A 25,084-nucleotide genomic window follows, 5' to 3' on the forward strand; every position below is an offset into this window, starting at 1 on the left:
AGCACATGCACATACTGCATTCTAAAGGGACAGAATACAAGAATGAACTGTGATCATAATATTAAACACATTGTCTACAGTGTATTTTTTGGGATGCAGTTGATCCGATTGCTGATAAACGGAGATGAAGATGATGGACAGGGTCGTAGTCTTGGACAACACCCAGCTTGACACCATAATTTGCTTAAAAAAAACAGGTGAATATTTCCATCTACAGATAACATCTTCAAAAACAGATTAGGGAGGGAACGTTCTTATCTTTCGTAGAAAAACTGGTTTCAAATTCGAAAGAAGACACAGAGCATGGCTTCCTGTTTATTCTGGCACATGAAGAGATATTTAGCACGCTTACAGCACAAATTTACTCAGGTCAGATACCAAAAGCACACAATCTTGCAATCTATTTTCATTACTGGGTTAGAAATATAAAAGTAACAGAGAAACAATCAAATAATCAAAACTCACTATCTGTTATCTGAAGTGAGAAATAAACTGATGATACATGTAATGGTTGATACACATCTAAGTTACAGGAAATACACATCAGGATATCAAAACCTCCTAAAAAGCCTGTCCTGATCATTATTAGTGATGGATATTCAAGCTGAATACTCGAACACACTGCCACTACAAACAATTTCCCAATTACTCAATCCTGATTAAACTTTTATAACAAACAGCCTCACAGATATGTGACATTATTTGACTAATTATGCCCATCTCTCTCAATTAAATCATGGATCTTGAAAAATTGTTCATGTTTCTCTTTATTAAGTGTAAATTTGATCTTCTGGTTAATCAGGTTTGTGGGATGTTCTTCACAGAACAAACGGCTGAATCATGAAAATATGGGTCTGCACGTAGAATGTTGAGCATCTTTGTCAAGGCATTAGGAGGTGGAGCTTGATTGGAAACTTTTCTCGACAACTGAAACCCTTTCCTCTGTCATCTCTTTGTGAGTGCTACCATTTGACACAATAAACAGGGACACATCTTACTGTGACATTGAAAGGGCACTTGGGATAACTGATGCATTTCCAAAAGCCATGATCCCTCCACTTTCCCCCTGGGCCTTCATACTCTGATTCTTGTTGATGCTGGAGTGCGAGAAGCTCTGCACCACATGTAGAGGCTCCATGCTGTCTACAACCTGAAGGGTACCAGAAATAGTGCCCTGAGGCTCAGGGTGGCCTGAGAACCCATGCACCACTGTGCCTCCAATACCTGGATCCACCAGCACTTTAGTATGTGCTTGCTGCAACCCCAGCCTGGGAAGGGTGTACTGGGCAGCCATTACCATGTTGGTACCCTCTTTCTCCACCAGCACCACATTGCGTTCTTGAACACCTGGTACTGGACCAGAAGCCAAAAAAAGGGTGGGATGTTGTTGTTCCACCACATACATAGGGGTAAGGGAAACGTAGACAGGTGGCTGCTGTACGAGCAGCGTTTGGCCTATGGTGGTTGCTGATGTGGTGCCTCCACTGATAATACTCTCTCTATAATTTGTAGTTTGGGCATTTTGCATAGTAGAGGAGTAGCTGGATGCAGAGATGGAGGGCGCCTTACTGTGGACACCACCAACAGCTTCTTCTACTTTGAAACCCACTTGTGAACTGGATGAGACCATTTTGGGAGGCATGGAAGTGGAGCTGGCCTCGAATTCAATGGCTGAGCCACAGCAAATCTCAGCAAGCCTTTTGAACTGAGGTCCGAGGTCATCAAGGAAATCCAGATCATCTTCATCATCTATATAGTCACAGAGGTCCTCTAAGGAGCCTGTGACTGAGTTGCAGGTTTCATCATGAAACCTCAGCAGCTGGTATTCAGTAGCCTCCTGCTTCACTATATCCAGTGCTTTCTGCAACAACACACAGGACATCAGAACTCAACACTGCTAAACTATGTCTCATTCACACAGCAGATAACAACTACATTTACACTCGAAATAAGATCAGATTGGTCCAGCTGGAGAGTAAAAAAGAAAACACAACACCAACTTCATCAGTCAACCTGTCAGACCAAAGAAATTCTTTGTAGGCTTCAATCAAATAGCAGGATATGAAAAGAAACCCTTAAAAAGTTTTTGGAGGTTCTTTTCATGGAATTTAATTCTTTTTTTGCATCTTTTGTAGATGTAAAAAGACACCTTCAGAAACATTTTTTTAAAATGTATTCGCAGCGTTTGTGTATATGTGAAAACTAATATTCCACCTAAATCCTTTGCCATAAAGTGAAATTAAATGTTATGAAGGCATAGTCTTATCTCTAAAAGAACACATTTCGAGAGACAACCTTTCAAAAACTTGGCAGTGAATTATGGTGAGATTGAGCACAAACAGGGTAGCACTGTAATAGAGTAGGTAGCATTGGGCCCTCACAGCTCCTGAGATTCCCACTGAGTTTTCCATGTTTTTGCCCATGTAGCTGTCCTGCTGGTTCTCTCTTTTTTTTCCCTCCTACCTCTTTAAACACATGCTGGTAGGTGGAATGTCTATTCTAAATTGTTCCTAGGTGTGAATAAGTATGTGATTTGAGTGTGTGCATGGTGGCCTCGGATGGAATGGTGTTCCATTCAGGGTGTATTTACGCCTCACACCCAGGCTCCAAATCCACTGTGATCCATACCAGGATGGAGTGCTTATTGAAGATGAATGAATGAATGAATGAATGAATGAATGAGTGTGAACAACACACTGTGCCAACAGGCACTCTCTAAATCTCAACTCAATTTCCAATCAAGACACAATTTCTCAGCCATCTTGGATTACAGTGTGTATGTTTGTGGTTATACACTGCCACTACTTTGAGATCATGTCTGCACCGTGAGACTAATTAATGCATAACATGCAGTTATTCTGTATTAAGGTTCTGTTCTCTTTTGGGTTGTGAAAAAATACTAACCTTTACAAAGTAGTTGCCGAACAAGGTCTCGGTTAAAGCCATGCTTTCAAGGGTGTCCACTGTAACATTTTCAGAATGTCTTCCATTTACAATTGCATTTTCAACATAGGCACCCTCATACTGGTTGACATGCCGCTGGTGATTTATGTATTGTTCTTCAGATTCCCGTCTATACTTTCTCCAGTTTTCAGTTGTGTTGGGGTTCACCCCAGTCAGAGACCCCGATTCCTTCGTGGGCCACCCTCGGCCGAGGACGAGAATGATCAGGTCGAGAGAAAACAGACAAGGAATCAGAGATTCACATGCCAGTTTATTCGCACAGTCACTTCGTCAAAGATGAAAGATTACAAACACCTTTTATAACAAATCATAATCTCTCCAAACGGCTATTGTGTCTGTCAAATGTGTGTGTGTTTGTATGTGACCTCAGAGAGGGGTGTGTGTGTGTAATGGGTGTGTGTCTATGTAGAAGTGGGTAATGATCTTGAATCAATCATAATATAAAAACATATTTCTGATGACAGTAAGGTACAGATAGATAAATATTATGGTTAGAGCATGGAATGTCTAAACACAGATAATGTATAGTCTACGGAGTCTATTCAGAGAAGGTCAAAGACATTAGTTTGCACAGAAAGGATCTAATAATTTAACATAATTTCTTAACACATGAATGTGTGTTAAGTCAGTAAATTACATTCTGATTTCATCAACATAAGCAAAATAACAAATAACAATATGTCTTTAATAATGCTAAAACAAGGAATGTTATAAGAAAATAAACATAAAAAATAAGAACAACTTAACCACAAGAACAATGAGAATATGTCTGAAAGAGAGAGAACAATTAAACAACTAACAGGTTAATTAACTAAATTAGGTTAATGCTTTTAAACTAAAAACCCTTAGAATCATAAGATCTTAATTATAATTATAATGTCATTATGAAACTAATCTAGAACTATAAAACTAACATTAATCACGGAATGCATTCATTAATTACGGGATCCAAATCACTACCATAGTATATTTCAATATATTTCAGTATATTTCATAGCTTTTATGAAGCTATGACCTAGGTTTCAACTGAATGAATTAACATGAACTTTAATTCTACCATTTCAGAGTGTGTGTGTGAGTCGATCTGACACTAAAACAGACCTTCAGACACTTCTCTGTTCAAAATACACATTCATATCAAAGAATAAACAAAATGTTCCCAAACAATGTTCAGCCGGACTAAGGTCGTTTCAACTAATATAATTTTGACACAGAATAAGCCAAGAATTAATACTTAACTAAACTTACATATATCTACATATATCTTGATTTAACCTACTGATAATAAAATTTGACCTAACAAGTTGTTTGCCATTGAGCTTCGAATTTCCCGCTGCTGTCAATGGGTCTCTGAGATAGCAGTGGTAGTTCCTGAGGAAAGAGGGAGATAGAACACTGCAGTTTACCATGTAATTTTGGTCGGATTTCAACAACACTTACACAGCTAGAATTAAAACATAATAATAATCTACATTGTAAACATAGGGCGGCACGGTGGTGTAGTGGTTAGCGCTGTCGCCTCACAGCAAGAAGGTCCTGGGTTCGAGCCCCGGGGCCGGCGAGGGCCTTTCTGTGTGGAGTTTGCATGTTCTCCCCGTGTCCGCGTGGGTTTCCTCCGGGTGCTCCGGTTTCCCCCACAGTCCAAAGACATGCAGGTTAGGTTAACTGGTGACTCTAAATTGACCGTAGGTGTGAATGTGAGTGTGAATGGTTGTCTGTGTCTATGTGTCAGCCCTGTGATGACCTGGTGACTTGTCCAGGGTGTACCCCGCCTTTCGCCCGTAGTCAGCTGGGATAGGCTCCAGCTTGCCTGCGACCCTGTAGAAGGATAAAGCGGCTAGAGATGAGATGAGATGAGATTGTAAACATAGTCAGTTCTTTCAAGAGCAATTACACTCTCCTGGACTCCCAGTGATGGATGTCTTTGGCACGGTTGATATACAAAAACTTTTAACCATGAGGCAAGTTGCATCACTTACAGCACTTTGCCCCTGGGTGGTGTGGTCTGTGAATTAGCAATAATCCTCCAGACAAGCTTCTTGTCCTGAATTTGGTTACTTTGTTTGTCTAGATCCCATGTGAGTCGAGCATGGATATGTGGGTGGTGCTAAAGATAGTGTACAACATCAAACTGTCTAATGCAGCCACAGACATATTGATTAATGTCTCTGTCTGAAAATCACATATCTACCATCACAAAAAAAAGTAGAAAGCTACTGTAGTAGTGACTGAAACTTTCTTCCTCTTTTCAACAGTCTTTTTTTCTGGTTAAGTCAAGAAGCAACATCTTAGTTTTAAGCAGCCATTTAATGTTTTGTTTTTATTGCTTTACACATAGTAATGTTTACCTTTTGCTATGTAGCTTGAACATATTGATCTTCCTTGTGATCCAAATAAAATCTGCCATCTTCAAGGGCAAATACTGTTTGGCTTCCTATTCATTGTTTGTGATCTTAAAGAATGCCCACAGCAAAAAATAAACATTTTACACAAATGCATTTTGACTACCCTGTATTGTCACACTGCGTTGCATAAAGCAGTGCTTTAAAATTCTTTTGTGTTCCTGCGCACTCAAGGGTGCAGCCATATTGCCAGTGTCAAAGGTCAGCTTGACATAGTACTGTTGATTGGTTTATTGTATCTTAGTTGGATTGCTGCTCCTGACACCGCAATATAGCCGGATGTACAAAACATTTTTGAAAAACAGCAGAGTGTAAAGCTTCTGGTTGCAAAAATAACAAACATCATAAGGGAAAGCATTTTTTCTGTCTTCTACTCCTGACAACCGAGCAACATTGTCGACTTGCTAAACAGTGGCGACACAATTTGGGAACAGGCCACACTTTAGAAACCCTCTTCTTTGGGAGAAATTCTGTTGGTTGCGAGGAGCATTTTGAGCCTGATCGCTTTGAAAAGAATCTACAGGCCGAGTTCTTGGGCTACGCAGGACATGCTAGACTCAAACTTGATGCTGTGCCAACAATATTCTGACACTATCCACAGAAAAAGGATTCAGGCCATGCAAGCCAATAAACTAGAATAGTATAGACATTCAATGTATGTATGTATGTATGTATGTATGTATGTATGTATTTATTTAGGCACTGGCTAAAAGTGGAGCTCCCAAGGAATGTAAAATGTGTTAATAATAATTAACAATTAGTTCAACTTATATAGTGCCTTTCTCACACCCAAGGTCTCTTAACAATTACAAAAAAAAAAGTCCACCAAAAAAGGTTCAGGGTGCAATTCCAATGGTGTAGCTACCCACAGTCCCACCAGAAGGTGCAACGAAAGTAAATCCCACATGGCCTGCATAGCCGCTGCGACGCTACCAGGCAACATTGCCCGGAACACCATGCCATGGATCCACAAAGTGAGCACAGAAGCACCGCCACACAGAGCACTTAAAAAACCTGAAAATGCATAACACACACTACCTTAAGCTCTCCTTTGCCTTCAATGCAATCAACGACAAGTTGCTGGCTTTGCTCATAGGGGAAGGCCTTGAAACCATCAAGAGTTGTAGCATCTCCACACTCACAAAACAGCAAAAGCACTGGAATCACTGCAAACACATTTAACAATTTTCACTGCTTCAGGCAGCTCAAGCCATTACCCAACTTCTCTTACTCTCATAGTATTCAGAATATGACAGCAAATTATAAGACAGTAAATTTAATAATTTTATGTCCAATACATTAAACAGGCAATAGATCATAAATGTTCCATTACTTTCCCTATTTCAATTTAACTCATTGTAACTAGATATAATTTTTAAATGCCCAACTTCTCTTGGATAGCTCATTCCAATGACACAGACTGGTGTTTAGTTCAAATATGTAAAAATTCCCATTTTTAAATTTAAAACAGAGACCATAGTATTGTTTAAAAAAAAAAGAAGATTGATTTTAAAAATCTTGGTTCTTAAAGTACATTTTGACTACTGTTACATAAATAAAATGAGAACTCAGCAACTGATATACCATTTGTTTCACCTTGTGACAAATATGGGCAAGTTTAGAGATCTGCTAAATGGTTAGCGACCTAATGAGAGAGATGAACTTTAATTGTTAGAGTCTAAAAATCCTAGTTGTTGTGGTATATTAAAAAAATCAAATAAACAAACAAAAAAAATCCAATGAGAATATGAGACACATCCACATTCAGATACTGAAAATTAAATGCAACCTAGTTTACTAGCAGTTAAGTCGCTGGTTAGCTGGAGCTTGTTTCCATTCATGCATATTTGCAGATTCTTCCATTTTATTTTAAACAAGGGTAAAGGTGAAAACAGGGCAGAATGCTGGTGTGGCTCTCAGTGTGGTGCACTGATGCCACTAGGTGTGCTATGAAAACGTTGAGAATGCCTTCTGAGTCAAATACGTTCTTCCAACAAGTAACATGCAACAACCTCCACATGGTGACCCTGGTAACAAAGAGTAGCAGTAGGAAAGAGTGACCAGTCAGTGCCTTTGATAATTTGAACCTGTGGCTTGGAGAAGGTAATGCAAACAGCAAATTCATGCTATCTGTCAGGCATTGGTTGGAAAAGATGCCAGTCATGTCTTGCTTGAAGAATACCACTACAACAAGTGACACCACTCAGAGATGTGAATATGTGATCTGCAGAATCCCAGATGATGAATACTTCCACTGGGAAATGAAGGCACCTGGGGAAAGTCTACAAGAAGCCAGAGGACACAAGGAGTCACAAAAAGCATTCTTGAGCACACCAAAAACACTGTAACTAAGATGCTGGAACGTGAAGACAGTGTCCCAGGTGGGAAAGACCACAAATGTTGTGAAACAATTTAGCTGATACAGGTTAAGCATTCTGGGGCTGAGTGAGATCAGAGGGGTAGGGTTCAGAAAGGCTTTGGACATGAGAGAGAACACCACAGAGGTTTTGGACTAGTCCTGGACGATGAAGTGAGACTACTGAAGTAGAACCCAGTAGGCAATAGAACCATCAGTACCAGTTTCTACAGGGTATGTCTTGACTAATGAGGCAGAGGATGAAGGGAAGGATGATTTCTATAAGCAGCTGCAAACAAAGACTGAGGAAACACAACAGTACGACATCCTCATCCCAGAGGACCAGCAAATCTACATGTGCAACCATGGTGTCAACATACAGATGAGCATAAAGGTGGAAAAATCCTTCAAGAAACTGAAGAGCAGGAATCAACAATTTCACACCCTAGATGTTTAAAGTGAGCCTAGAGAAAGCTCTACCTGAACTCCATACATTGTTCAGTGACATCCTGAAAGAGCAGAAAGTGCCTGATGATTGGAAGAGATCCCTCATTGTTAAGATGCCAAAGAAAGGACATCTAAACATCCAAAGGAGACTGACAATACCAGGTACTGCTTTCTATGCCCTACAGGCAGCATGGAGCTCAAGCTCTTTAGCATCAATCTAGTATCCATTTAACTTTCTGGTGCTGAAACATGGAGGGTTACTGTAGCAGATAGCAAAAGGCTGGGTGTGTTCCACAGGAAGTGCCTTAGGAGGATCCTGAGAATCCACTGGCCAGACAATGGAGGCACACAGGACACATCTTCAGGAGGAATAACAACAAAACAAAGGTCACACTCACATGGACACCGGAGGGGCAAAGGAGAATAGACAGACCACCTGAAAGAGGAGTGTTGAGAAAGAGAGGCAAGGACTCAAGTAGGTCTTTTGTAAAAGCCTGAGTTGGCAGCTAAAGACAGAAGGGATGGAAGAGGGAACTTAATGGCCTTATGCAGCCAAAAGGGCCTAAAGAGGATAAGGGAAAAATAAAGGTGTAAAGATTTTCCAAGTCATTTGTAATAATTTATTTGGCATTAAAATGTCATATTAAATAATTATTAGTTCTATCCAGGTTGTTTTTCTGGTTCAGAGAAATATATCCAAAGGTGACAGCTACTGAAAGTAAATATTCAGCATACGTGCTGTCACATATTCCCCCTTTGTGCTCCAGTTGTCATGGTGCCAAGGATCATGTGCTTGTTTTTGCACATCCTTTCACTGGTTTGCTATCCAGCTGTGTCTACCTGTTTTGTGTTAGTTCTTGATTAGTTTGTCTATGTATACCCTAATGTTTCTTTGTTTTGTCACAAAGGCTTATCATGGATATTTCTAACTTTATGTCCAAGCTTCATTTTCTTGCTTTATTACACTTTACATCCTGCCTCTTCTTGCATGCTACTCGGACTCAGAACATTATTTCCATCTGAACATCAGAATCAGTAGATACGTTAAGAGAAAAACACAGAACAGTGGTGAACATGAAAATACTGAGGTGATGGTACTCACACAAAAGAAGTAGGATTCCTAGCAGTGCTACCAGAATTCCACCTGTTCCCAGTATATTGCCTGATCTGGTCTGTGCCCTATGTTGACACACTTGTGCCTCAGTGCAAGTGCACACAGCTACCTGAAGCTTTTGAACCTCACAGGACTTTCCCTCCTGGTCTTGGACATCCAGTGCCACTGTGTAATGTCCTGGCCACAGGATCTCCTGACTGCGCAGAGTGACTGTTGTTTCTGGAAAAGGAATTCATCAGAAAAACAAGTATGAGTTATTAAATTGAGCATTTACATAATGAAAGTGTTACAGCATTAACGTTAAACTGCTTTAAAAGAGCTTTAAACTTAACCGTTGAGACGCTCAATGCTCCAGTTCACTTTTGTGCCCTTGGTAATCAAATTGAAGTGGAAAGGTTCAGCATTGGAGTGTTTATCCTTATCCATGGCTGTGACTTTCAGTTCCCTATTGCTGTAACACAGCGTTTCGACTGAGCTGGTCAGAACTGGACAGTGGTCATTGAAATTCTGCACCTGAATTGCAAGAGTTCCTGTCGCAGTTTTGGGTGGAAAATCTATGGAAAAATTTGAGACATTAGAATATTTAGGACATTATATTTTTACAACTGATACATCTATACATGGTTTTACAGTTGTATAATATAACTCAGAGTGTGTGTGTGTGTGTGTGTGTGTATATATATATATATATATATATATATATATATATATATATATAAAATTTGATTATGGCAGTTGGTGTCTCTCTAGTGATACAGAAAAAGAATAAAATGTACAGTGTTCAGCGTAAATGAGTACACCCCCTTTGAAAAGTAACATTTTAAACAATATCTCAATGAACACAAACAATTTCCAAAATGTTGAAAAGACAAATTTTAATATAACATCAGTTTAACTTATAACATGAAAGTAAGGTTAATAATATAACTTAGATTACACATTTTTCAATTTTACTCAAATTAGGGTGGTGCAAAAATGAGTACACCCCACAACAAAAACTACTACATCTAGTACTTTGTATGGCCTCCATGATTTTTAATGACAGCACCAAGTCTTCTAGGCATGGAATGAACAAGTTGGTGACATTTTGCAACATCAGTCTTTTTCCATTCTTCAACAATGACCTCTTTTAGTGACTGGATGCTGGATGGAGTGTGATGCTCAACTTGTCTCTTCAGAATTCCCCAAAGAAAATAATTTCTTTACACCACAAAGGTGACGGCTACAAGAAGATCAGCCAACCTTTACTTATCAGTCAGAATACTGTAGCAAAGGTGGTACAAAAATTTAAGAAAGCTGGAACTGCAACCATCTCACAGAGGCGTCCAGGTTGTCCATGGAAGTTAACACCTCGACAGGAGCGTCTTCTGATGAGAAGTGTAGTATCCAAGTGGAGCACACATCTTACAAAACATTAATGGAGGTGGAGGCAGAAGTGTTATAAAACATTTAACTTAAAAAAGGAGGGGGGGTGAAGAGAGATTATATAGGCTAGAGATAATGAGATGAGATGATATATAAAAAAATAATAATAATAGTAAAAATAATTGTTCCAGCTACCATCCGCCACCCTATTTTATATAGCTATTTACATGTGGATGTAAAGTTGTGAGTTGGATCTCAGGTGCAGAGGGTCAGGTCATAACTGTAAGAAGGTGATGAAGGGTGTCCAAGGGGAGGGTGTATCCTGAGTGTTGTTTAAGTTTGGAGTGGATATATTGTCCAATGATATATAATCCGATAACAAATTTTTCCAATGAGTGATGTGTACAGTATTCCTTGATTTCCAGTTCATGAGGATTGTTTTCTTGGCAATAGTCAGCGCTACTAGCAGTATTTTATTGCATGAGGTGCTTAGATTGATTGCGGTTGTATCACCAAGTACACATAGGGAAGGGGTTGCTGGGATGTGACAGCCAAGAATGGTAGAGAGTGATTCTGTGACACTTATCCAAAACCTGTTGATTGGAGTGCAATGCCAGACAACATGAATGTATGTGTCTGGGTTATTTTGCATGCAGTGAGAACACAAATCAGAGACAAAGCCCATTTTATATAGTTTCTGTGCAGTGAAGTGAAATCTGTGAAGAACCTTGTACTGTATTAATTGTAGATTGCTATTTTTTGTCATGAGGTAGATGTTTTTACAGATTTGGGTCCAGAGGTCGGCACCGGGAGTAATGGACAAATCTGATTCCCATTTGTGATATGGTAGGCTTAAAGTTTTTCTAAACGAGATATAATTTTGTATATTTTGGAAATATTTTTTGGGGGGGAGGGAATGTTGATCAACTCCATGATTGGTGAGGGGATGTCTAGGTTAGCTGTCTGGATATTAATTTTAGCTTGGATAGATGATTTAATTTGTAGGTATTCTAAAAAGTGTTTACTCTCAATGCCGTGCTTCTGGACCAAACAAGGGAATGAAGCCAGATTTTTGTCTTGAATAATGTGATGAAGTTGAGTGATGCCCTTGCCTATCCATGTGAGAAAACTGAGTGTTTTTTTGTTGACAGTGAAATCGGGGTTATTCCAATTCGGGGTGCGATTTGACGGTGTTACAGGTGAATCAGTGATGTGATAGAATTTCCACCAAGCTGTCAGACTAGATGATATTGTTAGTGCTTTGAAGGATGGATGTTTTTTAACTGACTGACTACAGAAAGGAAGGTCTGAGATCTGAATATCCTTGAAAATGGTTTGTTCTATGTCTAACCAGGTGTTGTCTGAGGGGGTGGGAAGTAACCATTTGTATATGTAACGAAGCTGGTTGGCCAGGGCATAATGTTGGAAGTGTGGAGCCTCTAGTCCTCTGAGTATTTTAGGTTTTTGTAGAGTGGTCAGTTTGATTCTTGGTGTCTTATTTTTCCAGTAGAATTTAATAATTGTTGAGTCAAGTGATTTAAACCAGGAAGGGGAGGGCTGTGTTGGAATCATTGAGAATAAATAATTTATTTTGGGTAATATTGACATTTTGACAACTGATATCCTGCCCATGATGGACAGTGGAAGGTTCATCCATCGCTGGAGATCATCATCTATTGAATTGAGCAGGGGGGTAAAATTTAGACTAAATAAATCTGACAGCCTGGGGGAAACCTTTATCCCTAAATATGTAATATAATTAATACATAGTGGGAAAGGTGATGAATGGGCTGTCACATCCCAGCTGTTGGAGTGTAATGGAAGAATTGCAGACTTATTCCAATTGATTGAGTATTCAGGAATATTAGAGAATGTAATGGTTTCTTTAACTGATACTATGGGGTCTTTAAAAAGAAGTCGGATGTCGTCGGCATAGAGGCCGATTTTATGATGCATATTTAGAGTCTGAACTCCCTTAATGTGGGGGTTCTGACAGATGGCAGCAGCTAGAGGTTCACTGAAGATGGTAAATAATAAAGGGGAGAGTGGGCATCTCTGTCTAGTTCCCCGGTGCAGAGTGAAACTGTGTGATGTTAGTCCATTGGTGATCACTGTGGCTGAGGGTGAAGTGTAGAGAATCTTAATCCAATTAATGAACGATTCCCCGAAACCAAACTGCCCTAATGTGGAAAACAGGAAATTCCAGTTGACCCTATCAAAAGCTTTTTCCACATCAAGAGTTGCTATAATGTTTTTTTCTTGTAAAGTTGAGGAGTGATACATTATGTTAAACAATCTGCGGGTGTTGGAGGGAGAAATTCTGCCTTTGATGAAGCCAGTCTGATCTGGGTGGATAATGGATGGGGAGACCTTTTATAATCTGTGTGCTAACGTTTTGGTGATTATTTTATTGTCAACATTGTCAACATCCCCTCCTAGAACTGCCACCTTATTGTGGTGGAGGGGTTTGTGTGCTTGAATGATCCTAGGAGCTATGTTGTCGGGGGCATTATGCCCCTGTTAGGGTTTCCCAAGGCAGACAGGTCCTAGGTGACAGGCCAGACCAAGAGCAGTTCACCAAAAAAACCCTGTGGAGAAAAAATCCAGGACCGTGATGTCGCCCGGTAGGACGCAGCCGGGGCCCCACCCTGGAGCCAGGCCCGGGGTTGGGGCTCGTATGCGAGCGCTTGGTGGCCGGGCCTTTGCCCATGGGGCCCGGCCGGGCTCAGCCCGAAGAGGTGACGTGGGCCCGACCTCCTGTGGGTTCACCACCCACAGAGGTAGCAGTAGGGGTTTGGTATAGTGTGGATTGGGTGGCAGTCGAAGGCAGGGGCCTCGACGACCTGATCCCCGGACACAGCGGCTGGCTGTTGGGACATGGAATGTCACTTTGCTGGGGGGGAAGGAGCCTGAGCTTGTGCGGGAGGTTGAGAGGTACCGGCTAGAGATAGTCGGGCTCACCTCCACGCACAGCTTGGGCTCTGGAACCCAGCTCCTCGAGAGGGGCTGGACTTTCCACTTCTCTGGAGTCGCCTGTGGTGAGCGGCGGCGGGCTGGTGTGGGCTTCCTTATAGCTCCCCAGCTCAGCCGCCATGTGTTGGAGTTTACCCCAGTGAACGAGAGGGTCGCCTCTCTGCGCCTTCGGATTGGGGAGAGGGCTCTTGCTGTTGTTTGTGCCTACGGGCCAAATAGCAGTATAGAGTATCCGGCCTTCTTGGAGTCCCTGGGAGAGGTACTGAGGGGTGCTCAGACTGGGGACTCCATTGTGCTACTGGGGGACTTCAATGCTCACGTGGGCGATGACAGTGACACCTGGAGGGGCGTGGTTGGGAGGAACGGCCTCCCCGATCTGAACCCGAGTGGTGTTTTGTTATTGGACTTCTGTGCTAGTCACAGTTTGTCCATAACGAACACCATGTTCGAGCATAGGGGTGTCCATAAGTGCACGTGGCACCAGGACACCTTAGGTCAGAGGTCGATGATCGACTTTGTAGTCGTGTCATCTGATCTCCGACCCTATGTCTTGGACACTCGGGTGAAGAGAGGGGCTGAGTTGTCAACTGATCACCACCTGGTGGTGAGTTGGATCCGCTGGCGGAGGAGGAAGCTGGACAGACCTGGCAGGCCCAAACGTATGGTGAGGGTCTGCTGGGAACGTCTGGCCGAGCACTCTGTTGGGGAGGTCTTTAACTCCCACCTCCGGGAGAGCTTTTCCCAGCTTCCGAGGGAGGCGGGGGACATTGAGTCTGAGTGGACCATGTTCTCTACCTCCATTGTGGACGCAGCTGTTCGGAGCTGTGGCCGCAAGGTCTCCGGTGCCTGTCGTGGCGGCAATCCCCGAACCCGGTGGTGGACACCGGAAGTAAGGGATGCCGTCAAGCTGAAGAAGGAGTCCTATTGGGCCATGTTGACCTCCGGGACTCCTGAGGCAGCCGACGGGTATCGGCAGGCCAGGCGTGCTGCAGCTCGGGCAGTTGCAGAGGCAAAAACTCGGAACTGGGAGGAGTTCGGGGAGGCCATGGAGAAGGACTATCGGTCGGCCTCGAAGAAATTCTGGCAAACCGTCCGGCGCCTCAGGAGGGGGAAGCAGTACTCTGCCAACACTGTTTACAGTGCGGGTGGGGAGCTGTTGACCTCGACTGGGGACATTGTCGGGCGGTGGAAGGAATACTTTGAGGATCTCCTCAATCCCACCGTCATGTCTTCCACTGAGGAGACTGAGGCTGATGACTCAGAGGTGGACTCGTCCATTACCCAAGCCGAAGTCACTGAGGTGGTTTGCAAGCTCCTCAGTGGCAAGGCACCGGGGGTGGATGAGATCCGCCCTGAGTATCTCAAGTCTCTGGATGTTGTGGGGCTGTCTTGGTTGACACGCCTCTGCAACATCGCGTGGCGGTCGGGGACAGTGCCTCTGGAGTGGCAGACTGGGGTGGTGGTCCCTCTTTTTAAGAAAGGGGACCGGAGAGTGTGCTCCAATTATAGGGGAATCACACTTCTCAGCCTCCCAGGGAAAGTTTACTCCAGGGTACTGGAGAGGAGAATTCGACCAATAGTCGAACCTCGGATCCAGGAGGAACAATGCGGTTTTCGTCCTGGTCGCGGAACACTGGACCAGCTCTATACCCTTCATAGGGTGCTCGAGGGTTCATGGGAGTTTGCCCAACCAGTCCACATGTGCTTTGTGGATCTGGAGAAGGCATTCGACTGTGTCCCCCGTGGTATTCTGTGGGGGGTGCTTCGGGAGTATGGGGTTCGGGGCTCTTTGCTAAGGGCTGTCCAGTCCCTGTACGAACGGAGCAGGAGTCTGGTTCGCATTGCCGGCAGTAAGTCAGACCTGTTCCCGGTGCATGTTGGACTCCATCAGGGCTGCCCTTTGTCACCGGTTCTGTTCATAATTTTTATGGACAGAATTTCTAGGCGCAGCCAGGGGCCGGAAGGAATCCTGTTTGGGAACCACAGGATTTCATCTCTGCTTTTTGCGGATGATGTTGTCCTGTTGGCTTCTTCAAACCAGGACCTTCAGCATGCACTGGGTCGGTTTGCAGTCGAGTGTGAAGCGGCTGGGATGAGAATCAGCACCTCCAAGTCCGAGGCCATGGTTCTCGACCGGAAAAGGGTGGCTTGCCCTCTCCAGGTTGGTGGAGAAGTCCTGCCTCAAGTGGAGGAGTTTAAGTATCTCGGGATCTTGTTCACGAGTGAGGGAAGGATGGAGCGTGAGATCGACAGGCGGATCGGTGCAGCCTCCGCAGTGATGTGGTCGCTTTACCGGTCCGTCGTGGTGAAGAAGGAGCTGAGCCAAAAGGCGAAGCTCTCAATTTACCGGTCGATCTACGTTCCGACTCTCACCTATGGTCATGAGCTTTGGGTAATGACAGAAAGAACAAGATCGCGGATACAAGCGGCTGAAATGAGTTTCCTTCGCAGGGTGGCTGGGCGCTCCCTTAGAGATAGGGTGAGAAGCACAGTCACTCGGGAGGAGCTCGGAGTAGAGCCGCTGCTCCTCCACATCGAGAGGAACCAGCTGAGGTGGCTCGGGCATCTTTTTCGGATGCCTCCTGGACGCCTCCCTGGGGAGGTGTTCCAGGCATGTCCCCCCGGGAGGAGGCCCCGGCGAAGACCCAGGACACGCTGGAGGGACTATGTCTCTCGGCTGGCCTGGGAACGCCTCGGTGTTCTTCCCGAGGAGCTGGCCGAGGTGTCTGGGGAAAGGGAAGTTTGGGCTTCCATGCTTAGACTGCTGCCTCCGCGACCCGGTCCTGGATAAGCGGAAGAAGACGAGACGAGATGAGACATTGGGTAGGGAGATTGGCCGGTAGCTGGATGGCATTGTTGGATCCTTATTGGGCTTAAGGAGAAGTGAAATTGAAGCTGTGGTGATACTAGCTGGAAGTCTTTTTTTTTTTTTATTCATTGATCATCCTGATAAAAAGTGGAGCCAAAATGGACCAAAATTGTTTGTAGAACTCAGCAGGGAAGCCAACCGGACCTGGTGCTTTGTTATTAGGCATACGTTTAAGAGCCTCGAACAGTTCTTGTTGAGTTATAGGTGACTCTAATTTATTTGTTTGGTTTTCATTAAGTTGTGGTAAGGTGATGCTGTTAAGAAATGAGTCAATGGCGTCCTGGTTGGGGTTTATTTCTGAAGAGTATAGTTTATTATAAAAATTGTAGAAAACCGGATTTATTTCTTCAGGTAAGCTGGTTAGCTTCCCTGCTGAGTTCTTTATGACTGGGATTGTTGCTTTTTCTATGTTCCGTTTGATTTGATGTTTTTTAAAATTTTCCTCTCCTTTCCTCCTTTCTCTCTGTCTCTCTCTACTTCACTCATCCCTGTTCTGCCTGGGCCCCATGGGTGGCTCGGGCAGCCCAGTCCTGTCAGGTTGCCATGTGGGACCGGTGTTGATCAGTCCTGTGGGGTATTCGTGGGTTCTGGGCCCCCGCCGTGCACTCGCCCTTTGCATGTACACACATACCTCTTCCTGGCAATATGCAACAGGCCTTATTCTCTTTTAAATGCACTACATATTAGTTTGCATACATCATACATCTACAGTGGTGCTTGAAAGTTTGTGAACCCTTTAGAATTTTCTGTATTTCTGCATAAATATGACCTAAAACATTATCAGATTTTCACACAAGTCCTAAAAGTAGATAAAGAGAACCCAGTTCAACAAAATGAGACAAAAATATTATACTTGGTCATTTATTTATTGAGGAAAATGATCCAATATTACATATCTGTGAGTGGCAAAAGTATGTGAACCTTTGCTTTCAGTATCTGGTGTGACCCCCTTGTGCAGCAATAACTGCAACTAAACGTTTGTGGTAACTGTTGATCAGTCCTGCACACCGGCGTGGAGGAATTTTAGCCCATTCCTCCACACAGAACAGCTTCAACTCTGGGATGTTGGTGGGTTTCCTCACATGAGCTGCTCGCTTCAGGTCCTTCTTCAACATTTTGATTAGATTAAGGTCAGGACTTTGACTTGGCCATTCCAAAACATTAACTTTATTCTTCTTTAAGCATTCTTTGGTAGAACGACTTGTGTGCTTAGGGTCGTTGTCTTGCTGCATGACCCACCTTCTCTTGAGATTCAGTTCATGGACAGATGTCCTGACATTTTCCTTTAGAATTCGCTGGTATAGTTCAGAATTCATTGTTCCATCAATGATGGGAAGCCGTCCTGGCCCAGATGTAGCAAAACAGGCCCAAACCATGATACTACCACCACCATATTTCACAGATGGTATAAGGTTCTTATGCTGGAATGCAGTGTTTTCCTTTCTCCAAACATAACGCTTCTCATTTAAACCAAAAAGTTCTATTTTGGTCTTATCCATTCACAAAACTTTTTTGCAATAGCCTTCTGGCTTGTCCCCGTGATCTTTAGCAAACTGCAGATGAGCAGCAATGTTCTTTTTGGAGAGCAGTGGCTTTCTCCTTGCAACCCTGCCATGCACATCATTGTTGTTCGGTGTTCTCCTGATGGTGGACTCATGAACATTAACATTAGCCAATGTGAGAGAGGCCTTCAGTTGCTTAGAAGTTACCCTGGGGTCCTTTGTGACCTCACTGACTATTACACACCTTGCTCTTGGAGTGATCTTTGTTGGTCGACCACTCCAGGGGAGGGTACCAGTGATCTTGAATTTCCTCCATTTGTACACAATCTGTCTGACTGTGGATTGGTGGAGTCCAAACTCTTTAGAGATGGTTTTGTAACCTTTTCCAGTCTGATGAGCATCAACAACGCTTTTTCTGAGGTCCTCAGAAATCTCCTTTGTTCGTGCCATGATACACTTCCACAAACATGTGTTGTGAAGATCAGACTTTGATAGACCCCTGTTCTTTAAATAAAACAGGGTGCCCACTCACACCTGATTGTTATCCCATTGATTGAAAACACCTGACTCTAATTTCACCTTCAAATTAACTGCTAATCCTAGAGGTTCACATACTTTTGCCACTCACAGATATGTAATATTGGATTATGTTCCTCAATAAGTAAATTACCAAGTATAATATTTTTGTCTCATTTGTTTAACTGGGTTCTCTTTATCTACTTTTAGGACTTGTGTGAAAATCTGATGATGTTTTAGGTCATATTTATGCAGAAATATAGAAAATTCTAAAGGGTTCACAAACTTTCAAGCACCACTGTACCAATAACAAGATCAACAAATAGACTAGGGCAAGCGAGGCGTGCAGTGAAACACCTGCAGAGGCATCTGCATGCATGCCTCCCTTGCCCTAGTCTATCCCTCTGCAGGTGTTTCACTGCACGCCTCGCTTCTTTTAATGCTTACACAATTTAGAGGAGGCATATATCCATGAGTATGCAGGGTTGTTGTGGCGTGCAGGGCGAAATCTGGGCAGAGACTCACCCTGAGCGCACACTTCTTTTAATGCAGTACATTAGAGAAAGCCCACAATATAGCCATTTACATTCTTATATAGGACAAATACGGCGTGTTGTGTGATGGTCTGGAGTTGAGGTGTGGTGGGTGCTGGGGGCCCTGGGCCAAGGGCCATGGGCTGGTTAGAACGCAGGGCCTCTGCTGTCTCATTGTGGTATATCTTATGCGGGGGCGGGATGACACTGTGGTCATACTTGGGTGCCCAGGCAATCCTTATAATCAGTCAGTTAATCAAATTTTTTCTTATTCTTATCCCTATTCTTATTTCTCTTATTATTATCCTACATAAAGATAATATTACTCATTTCCTTTGTAACCCTCCTTCTCTGCGATCTAGCCTCCATCTCCCCGGTCCAACAGTAAGTCAGTACTACTCCTTATATACACACACACACACACACACACACACGGACATCTCCATATACACATTATTCCTCACTGTTAATTTTGTTTTTTTGTAGTGTCATTGTTTTGTATAATTGTATTGTATACGAATAAAAAAACAAAAAAAACATTTAACTTTATTTATCACTAGGCTACTACATAACATGTAGGCTTTCTACAATCCCCTTGCGGTACGGAAGAGAACGAAAGTGGGGAGCTTTGTCTTCTTTTATAGCCCCCCCATGACTCTAAGCATCATGGGAGCTGAAGTTGAAATACCCATACACAACATTCCTCCCCGGGAACCTTTAACCTCACTCATTTCATGTAACTCAAAACAACAATGTTTACGTTCACACTTACAAATCATTTTCATTCCAGTGTACGAACACACACACACAAAAAAATCATCTGCATCTTTTCCTCAAGGATAACTTCCTTAGATATCTTTACATTTCAATTCCTAGGTATAAATTCAAACGTTCAGGAGCTCGCCTGACTCTCTGTGGTCGGGTGCTCACTTGTCCGTCCACACACTCATTTAATTCATCTTCTTCCAGTTCAAGACTGGGTACAATCTCAGTTTCTGGAGTGTCATACAAATGTTCTGCAATCTCAACATTCTCAGTGTTTGTGCATTGACCAGAAATCTTGGTAGTAATCAGCTGGTCTATGTGCTTTTTGCTTGTTTGTCCTTCTACATTTACCAAATAAGTCACATGACCTAGCACTCGCTCTATTACCCGATTTCCATTTCTTTCCTTCCCCTCCCCAGAAATTCTTAACCAGCACTGCTTGATTTGGTTGTAAGAGTCTCACACGGGTCTGGTTGTTTTTGACATTTGCTTGTTTTTCTTGCATCTGCACAGAGAATTTTGGTGTAACTTCTGATAACCTGGTCCTGACACTTCTCTTCAGGAAAAGCTGAGAAGGCGCTTTCTCTGTAGATGAGGACGGTGTGTTTCTGTAACTAAACAGGAAACTATCTATGCAATGTTGTAAGGAACGTCCAGAATCTTTCTGTTTGTCCAATGACTGCTTAAAAGTCTGAACCAACCTCTCAGCCAATCCATTAGAGGCTGGACTGTATGGGCCAGACTTGATATGTTTAACCCCATTAGCTTCCAAAAAAGTTTCAAACTCTTTTGAGACCAACTGTGGGCCATTATCTGAAACAACCACTTGAGGGAGCCCATAAGCTGCAAACAGACCCCTCATAGCTTCGACAGTAGCTGTAGCAGTGGTACTAGTCATCACTTTAACTTCTGGCCAGTATGAATAGGCATCACTAACCAACAGAAACTGATGTTTTCCCTTTTCCGCAAAGTCTACAGTATATGAATTCGCTCCCACGGCAGCTCTGGCCACTTCCATGAGTGCACTGTTGCTTTGTTAGGTGCATGTCTGTTCTTTTGACAGATCGGACAGCTATTCACCATGTCTTCAATTTCTATATCCAGACTGGGCCACCAAAAATGGCTTCTAGCTTATGACTTTGTCCTAACAATGCCCAAATGCTCTTCATGTAGCTCTTTTAACATCTGAGGTCTCAGTGCCCTAGGTATTATTACTCTTAAACCCTACAAGACACAATCTGCTTCTACAGTGAGTTCCTCACATCTGTTCCAGTCTGATTTCAATTCATCATCCAGCACATGTTTTGGCCATCCATTCTGTGTTAAATGTCTCACTTTGGTAAGTATTATGTCTTTGTCTGTCTCTTTCTTTATATCTTTGGCTGATACAGGAATTAATTCCAACCAAGACACTCTAAATTCTCTAAATTCTCAATTACAGTTGCTTTGTGGCGCCTCTTTCTGTAAGGGTAATCTTGATAACCCATCTGCATTGGCATGTTCTAAGGAGGCTTTGTAGACTGTCATACTGATAAGCTGACAGTAATAAAGCCCATCTCTGTAGGCAGGCAGCTGCTAATGCTGGCACCCACGTCTTTGGCCCCAAAATCTTCACCAGTGGCTTATGGTCTGTTACCAATACAAATTTCCTGCCATAGAGATAATCCCTAAATTTCTGTACACCAAAAATGATGCCTAATGCTTTCTTCTCAATATGTGAGTAATTTACTTCAGTCTTGCTCAAAGTGCGTGAAGCGTATGCTATAGGTCTTTCACTACTATCAGTCATTTGGTGGGATATCACAGCTCCAAGACCATATGCATGAGCATCACAAGCCAACAAAATTGGCAATTCAGGATCAAAATGAGTTAGAACGGTTGAAGACGACAACCGTGCTTTAGCCTTCTCAAAAGCTGCTTGACAATTGGTGGACCAGTTCCACGGACTGTCTTTCTGTAGCAACACTGTCATTGGCTTAATGACTGTTAAAAGGTTCTCAAGGAACTTCCCATAGTATGCCAATAACGCTAAAAATGCCCTAAGCTCTGTGACATTCTTAGGAACTGGCGTGTTGGCTATCGCTTCCACATTCTCGGGTACTGGATGTAATCCTTCACTGTCAATTTTGTGTCCCAAGTAGGTTACACTTAGTTGACAGAAGCTACATTTGTCTCGATTTACCCTAATGCCTCTATCTTGTAGTCGTTTTAACACCTGTTCAACATTTTCCCAGTGTTTGATTTATTTAAATGTCGTCAAGGTAGCACACAACACTTGGTAAGCCTTGAAGTATCTGATCCATAATACATTGGAATATTGCCAGTGAACTAGCTATTCCATCAGGTAACCTATTCATTTGCTAGAGCCCCTTTTGTGTATTGATGGTCAAGTACTGCTGAGATTCATCATCTAGGTCCACCTGTTGGTAAGCCTGTGTGAGATCTAGCTTTGTGAAGTATTTGCCCCCAGCTAACCTGGCAAAAAGATCCTGTGTTTTAGGAAGAGGGTATTTGTCCACCTCTAACCAGCGATTTATGGTTACTTTATAGTCACCACAAATTCTGACCTCACCATTGTTTTTTGGTATGCATACAACTGGAGTTGCCCATTCACTATATTCCACTGGAGTGCAAACTCCCATTTCCTGCAACTTTGCTAACTGCTTGTCAACGGCTGAGCTCAAGGCATAAGGCACTGATCTAGCCTTGCAGAATATTGGGATTGCATTCTCCATTACCCTTAGCTTTGCTTTTACTCCAGAAATGACTCCACTATCTGCATTGAACACATGAGAGTATTTCTTGTACATCTCTGAAAGAGGATCTGCTACTGGTACATGATTCATTCTAGACCAGTCTAAGCGCAGGTACTGAATCCAATTCCTACCCATTAGTGTTGGACCACTTCCCTTTGACACTAATAAAGTCAGCTGTTCTGTCTGATCTCCACACTGCACCTTCACTTGGATTTTACCCATCAGTACAATTGGCTCTGCAGAGTATGTTTGAAGATGCACATCACATGGCTACAGTTTACACTTCTTAAAACTCCATTTGTACAGTTTCTCTGAAATTATGCTCATAGCTGCACCTGTGTCTACTTCCATTTTTATCTTAATAACATTGCATCTCACCATGACCACGTAGGGCTTTACATACTCACTGTCACCTTTCACTGCAAACAGTTCAAAGTCCTTTGTGACCCCTGGCAATTCCATGTCCGCACAGTTCTCAGGCCCTGGAGGCTGTCCTAGCGTGTTCGCCATTCCATCCAAGGGCAATGCTGACTGTTGACTCAGCGTCACAGTACTTGGTCCCTGGTCTGGTGGTTCCCTCATGACATAGTGGGTGTCTCTCTCTGTTTGGGCGCTTCTCATGGCTGCTCATGGGCTGCCGCCATGGTTGACAAATTCTTTGGTCAATGCGTTTCTACATGTTCGCTCAAGATGTCCTTTCTTGTTGCACGCTCGGCACTGAAAGTCTTTGTATTTGCACTTAGCAGGTGGCTGTCCTCTTTGGCATCGGTAGCACATGCTCTCACTGCTGGCGTTTGGCTTTTGTTTCCTATCCGGCTCCTTTTGGCACGCATGAGCCTTTCCTTTGTAGCTGCTCACACTATCTGTTCTTAGCGGGGTTTGTTGAAACATTTTCAGACTGCTAGTGGTGGACTCGAAATTATTCACAATGTCAGTTACTTTAGCCCATTTCAACTGTTCTCCATAAGCAGCACTTAACAGCTTAGTTCATAGCTCTTTATGGCTAATTCCATAAACTAACTGGTCCCTTAGCTGCTCTTCCAGCTTTTCACTGAACTCACATGTAGTCGACAGTCCTTTTAGTGTGGCAACATATTCCGCCAGTGACTCTCCACTTTGCTGCTTTCGTGCACAGAATGAGTAACGTTCACTTACAATGTTTTTCTCTGGCACATAAAATTTTCTCAGTGATTTTAGAATGTCTTCTAATGTGCAATCAGACAGCTTTTTTGGTGCTAGCAAGTCTGTGAGCAATGAGAAGGTCTTTGCACCTACCACAGATAAGAAAACAGCCCTTTGTTTCTCTTGCTGAATTCCGTTGGCTTCCACAAACTGTGCAAAATGTTGCTCATAGGTCTAGAAACTTTCACTGCCTTCACTGAAGCACAAGCCCATCTCACTGCTGAAAACTGCCATCTTTATGCTAGTGTCTTGCTAGCTTCAATAAAGTTCTAGCATCTTCGTTCCACTTCCAAAAAATTTTCATGGTTAACAAATCCCATCTTCATCGCCAGTTTTGTAGTGTCCAAGTGGAGCACGCATCTTACAAAACATTAATGGAGGTGGAGGCAGAAGTGCTATAAAACATTTAACTTTATTTATCACTAGGCTACTACATAACGTGTAGACTTTCTACAATCCCCTTGCAGTATGGAAGAGAATGAAAGGGGGGAGCTTTGTCTTCTTTTATAGCCCCCCATGACTCTAAGTATCATGGGAGGTGAAGTTGAAATACCCATACACAACAAAAAGGGTTGAAGAAAATCGGCATGCAAGTTCACTGTAGTTATCTAAAGAAATAGAAAGCCAAACTGGGGTGACTATTTTCCGTGACACAATACGGCGTACACTGCAGAGGGATGGCATGCATGGATGCCGTCCACAAAAGAAGCCTCTCTTAAAGCCCAGGCACAAAAAAGCCCACCTAGAGTTTGCCTTCCAGAGTTTAAGCAGATTGAGGTGGTAAATCTGTAGCGCCCCACTCCTGTCCGTTTGCCTCACCTCATAGTCAACATCCCCGACTCGCCGTGTGACCTCAAAGGGTCCTTGCCACTTGGTGATCAATTTGGAGCTCGACGTGGGCAACAGTACGAGTACCTTATCTCCCGGAGTGAACTCTCTAAGGCGCGTACCCTTGTTGTACAGGCGGGCTTGCCGTTCCTGGGCCTGCCGCAAATTCTCCTGAGTTAGGTGGGTGAGCGTGTGGAGTTTTGCGCGCAGGTCCATAATGTACTGAATTTCATTCTTACTTTGTGAAGGTCCCTCCTCCCAATTTTTCCGCAGCACATCCAGGATGCCGCGCGGCTTACGCCCATATAATAATTCGAACGGGGAGAACCCCGTGGAGGCTTGGGGGACCTCTCGCACTGAGAACAGCAAGGGTTCGAGCCACTTATCCCAATTACGTGCGTCCTCACTTACGAATTTCTTAATAATATTTTTGAGGGTGTGGTTGAATCGTTCTACCAAACCGTCTGTTTGTGGGTGATACACGCTGGTGCGGATCGGCTTAATCCCCAATA

The 25,084-nt window shown here is 43.2% G+C and overlaps 1 pseudogene; it reads right to left on the minus strand.

Moving 5' to 3' along the window:
• Positions 1-525: 525 nt before the first annotated feature.
• LOC132890071 (desmoglein-2-like protein) overlaps positions 526-25,084 on the minus strand; it is a 35,125-nt pseudogene continuing 10,566 nt past the window's right edge.

Source organism: Neoarius graeffei, chromosome 1 (genome assembly GCF_027579695.1).
Source record: "Neoarius graeffei isolate fNeoGra1 chromosome 1, fNeoGra1.pri, whole genome shotgun sequence".
Lineage (NCBI taxonomy): Eukaryota > Metazoa > Chordata > Actinopteri > Siluriformes > Ariidae > Neoarius > Neoarius graeffei.